Source organism: Fibroporia radiculosa (genome assembly GCF_000313525.1).
Source record: "Fibroporia radiculosa TFFH 294 genomic supercontigs, scaffold2217, whole genome shotgun sequence".
NCBI lineage: Eukaryota > Fungi > Basidiomycota > Agaricomycetes > Polyporales > Fibroporiaceae > Fibroporia > Fibroporia radiculosa.
In genome coordinates this window covers 19,011-23,562 of record NW_012133341.1, presented here as the reverse complement: position 1 = coordinate 23,562, position 4,552 = coordinate 19,011, and positions in this window count along the sequence as shown.

Below are 4,552 nucleotides of genomic sequence, written 5' to 3'. Positions count from 1 at the left end.
AGAGAGAGAGAGAGAGAGAGAGCTCGCACGCGCTCGGCATCATCAGCAGACTTCAAACTCTGCTGGCCTCCGATAATTGAAATCACTGGCCCTCCTCCTCTCGGCCTCTCTTTGTTTGATCGATGAGGTCCGCCGTTCTGTTCTCACGTCGCTCCTACTCGCCTCATCAGATGGATCACAGGCCATTTGCACCGTGAATGACTGATCCATATCGCCTCCATTCGCAGCCTCTCCTCCTTCCCCGGCTCCCGTTCCGCCCCCGCCACCGTGTCTCTTCGTCGTGCATGCTCCACTCCACCCAACGCGCCCGCCAGCTCCCAGCTCCCAGCTCCCCTCCCTCCGGGTCCGCCTGATTCCTACCCAGACCACCTTGTAGCGCCTGTCTACCACTGACACGCTGCCACAGGACACCTCATGTCAAGCCCATCGAATCCTCCCCGCTATCAGCTTCCCCCTCGTTACGTTACCAGCGGCTCCTGCTCACTGCCCATGTTCCTCCCGCGCACACAATTTCCAAGATGCCACCAACAGTTGTCATCTTTCGCCTTCATCTCATCATCTCATTAACCGCTTGCGCATCATCTCATTCCTATTCGCCCCGCAGCCCCGTACGTGAACGCCACCGCCTTGGCTGATATGCCCAATTAATCTGCTTAACAGTGATCCATCCGACATTCCTTCTCAGATGCTATCTCGCATCCGCATAGCCATCTCGCTTATTCGGCCATTTTCTCCCTTGCGCCACAATGCTCAATAGATCGAACCCGGATCGCGTGATGCACATCCTCTCCCACCCCCATCCCGCATTGTCCGTCTATCTTCCATCTCGACTCGCTGTTCGGACGACGCGGTAGTGAGACTGCGCTGCACTTGTCGCCTACCACGAACTGCCGTGCGCTAGTATAGCCGCACCCAACTACAAGTCCTGCGTGCTTTTGATCTACCCGAATCGCTTGACTCACGCCAACCGCTCAGAGCTGGCCTCATGCCTCTTCCCACCCATCATGTGCCCCTTGTTGTAGTCTTCATCATACAGTGCCTCTGCGGGCGCACTTTGTACCACGGGAGTCGAGGCATCAATGAATGACGGTATCAGCTATAGCATCGCACGAGTGACCTCATGTCGATTCTCATGAATGCCCTAGGTTACCACCGTCGCGCAATTGGCGACCACCGTGACGTTCCAGAACCAGGAATTGAGACACGATTCCCATTGCTGACTCCACATTCAATACCATCTCTTCGGCCAGGTATCAGGTACGCCCACACTTCTGGCCTCGGCTTCTTTGTAGCATTGAATTTTAGAACATCATCAGGCTAGAGTTCTTCGTTGCCTTCGATCTCTGATAGCAGATGGAGGGTTACTGGAGTCTCTAGATCTCCTTCATCATATCTGGCAGAGTATTCTATCTCATATGCTGTGATATTTGGAGCTTTGCACCGTCGGACAAAACCATCTAGCATCATGCTCAACTGAGCTCAAGCCGCAATGTAGCCAGGGTAAAGGCCGTAATTGTGTTTGTGCGATAGTCTTAATGGTGCGTGTGCTGCCTTCTTACTGCGGACGGGCTCGAGGGTGCCACCTGCGCCTTATGGAGCGGTCATTTTGCCAGCCAATGAACCGACTAAGACCGTCGTAGTAAATAAAATGTCGGCTCTCTCCATTTTTCCAACCCCCCCCCTCCTTCAATGCGAGAGGACACGCTGTGGTTTTATTATTTATACATCTGCTACTTATTCTGCGTATTCCCCCCTTTTCGACTCCATTTGCGCCCTTAATTCACACAGGTCCGGTAAGCTTCTTCTTTGTAACAGCATTACGGCGTTGTAACGGGCTCTGCCGCAGCGATATCGTCATGCTCCACTTGCCACGCCGGCGGCGAGAAGACTTGGATAAGTAATCCACAGACCATAACATATCCAAGCGGGCTGTTCATTCCATCCATGCGGTTGCGCGTCCGCGCTCGGTACCAATTCAACGGCAAGTGGCCAGTGTCTAGATGTGGACCGAATGCCAATTTCCGGAATCCTCCGCTCGAATCCCCCGCTCTAGATACCATAGTTCTTCCTGAGCAGAGTGGTCCCTCTTTCGCTGCAGACGACCACTGTGTACGGAGGCAGTACGGATTTCTCGCCACGTATGTCCTTCACATTTCCTTCCCGGCTTCGCGCTGCCACGGTCGTCAGCATCAACAGCGCGTGATGAGCGTGATCCGTAATGTGCGTATTCCAGAACCCAACTCCTTTTCTTGAAGTGGCCAGGCCTGTCGGACAGCGCAGCGCAGTTGACACCGCGGCATCCAAATCTGAGTCATGGCATGGGAAGGTTCCGGTTCGTCCACTCAGCGTATTCGAGGGTCCCTCGGGCGGTCCGCAATCACTGACGGCACCCTCATTTACTAACTTCTTCGGCCTGTGCTGCAGCACAGGCAAGATATCGGAGATATCTCTCTGTAGTTGGCAGCTGTCCTTAATTGTATGTACCGTGACTTTATGGCGGTGTGCATCGCCATTGCGGCATTGTTATGCACAAACAGAACCTAATGTCCACGGTGACGATGGCGCCATCACGACGACCTAGATACCCCTGTATATCAGCGCTCAAATAAATGATATTGGGCTGCAAAATTGTGATCCAGCATTGTGCCACCATCATCATTCAAACCCTGTGCCGGTCAAAGAGGCCGAAACCTTGAACGAACCTGGCGAATCGAGCTGGCGCTTATCTTGTATGGGCGACGGCTGGGCGTCTCCAGGAAAGCTCGCATCACTGGCACATTGATCATGCCAAGTCGCTTCTCTCGCAGAGCAAGCTCGACCTCTGAGCCGGTTGTCTACTCACCCTACTTCAGAACTAGTCCTCCTAAATGCCCTCGCGAGAGCAGTACAACTCGTACTAAAGACACCTCCGAGTCCGAATCGGCATCGGATGTTGTAGCATCATGTTACTTTCCACCTTCTCCCCAGAATACATTTCAACGAAGGCAACAAAGGAAGACCACCTGTCGTACTGACTTGATTGAGTTCGATAGCAAACTGTATGGTGTTCCGCGCAGTGACCGGAGAACAGCCGAGGAATCTCGTCAAAATCTGAAGAAAACCGCCTTCAGAAATTTTCATGACGCATTCATGCACTCTTACCAGCACCTATACCTATCAAAACCTATTCTAATACAAGGTGCGAAAATAGCCGTCCAGAGCTTCCAGTCCGTGACGCTGTCACCGTCCTGCTAGAGCATGTGGCCAATGACCCCTGGAAGGTTCTGGTCGCAGTCACCCTCTTGAACAAGACGGCCGGAAGACATGCCGTCCCCGTATTCTTCGATGTCGTTAGGGAATGGCCGACCGCTCTTGATATGGCTCAAGGTTTCGTACAAGTCTTCGCTGCCGTTCTTTCATTGTCTCATAGTTACATATTCGCTTATATATAGCCGTTCCCCGGGTTCTAGAAGGCCTCATAAGACACCTTGGCCTCTGGAAGTCTCGTACAACGCGTTTAATCAAGCTCTCCCAGGAATACGTAGCTGACCCGCCGGATCCCGGTTATCTGCGGCCTAGTAAATGTTACATGAATCCGCGGGTGCAGTCTGGAGACAACGACGTGCCATCATCAATACGGCGGCGTTATCCGCCCACGCCGATATCCCACCTGCCAGGGAGCGGTCCGTATGCCCTCGACTCGTATCGCATCTTCTGTGCAGGTGCCAATGAGTGGAAATCCGTGTTGCCAGACGATAAGGAACTCGTCCGATACTTGGTGCGCATGCCGTCCTCATGGAATTTTCCGTCTCTTGACCGCCATGGTTCCGAGTAGAAGTGGAAGTGGGCGGTCGTGGGGCTGCGCCAGTGGAATCAGGCGGACGGGCCTGGGACATCAGTGGATTTGGAGTACATGCAAAAGTTGACCATCGAACTGAACCCTTGACCCGAACACAGATGGTTTGTGTCAGTCCTTGGGAACATTGTTCCCGTCACGGACTGGTCTTGGTGGTACCCTTCTATCAGTGGCCCACCATTTTGTATATTCTATTGCTGTCGCAAGTCACGGCTGCTTATGTTGCTGTTGTTCGGCGCGACATGTACCGTAATTATATTCTCGACCGATCGCCTTACCATAAACTTGAATTTCCATTCAATGATTGCACAAAATCCGCCGCAATTAGAGTGGTGACTCTTTTAAGTGATTTATATAAACAAGCTGCCTCTCTCCCCAGGGTAGATACCCGACGTGCTTCGTATAATCTCATGAACGTTCGTCGTTCAATGTCAATGCCGCTCGGCATACAAACCCAACGCGGGGAACAAAATGTATTTGCTCCTATTAGTGTTTGTGGGCGCATAACCGCTCCACGCCCGGTGGCGCCAGTGCTCTCGACTCGGAGTTTGCTGCTGCTGCTACCGCTGCCGTTTGGCTCATCCTATTGCAGTATCTCATTGCTATATGTGCTATATACTCTCTTGATTTTTCTGTATCTGTATATCATTGGACACCTTGGATTCTCGCTTGATCTTGGAATACTGTTATCAACTTGCTTCGAACTTGTCGTTATTT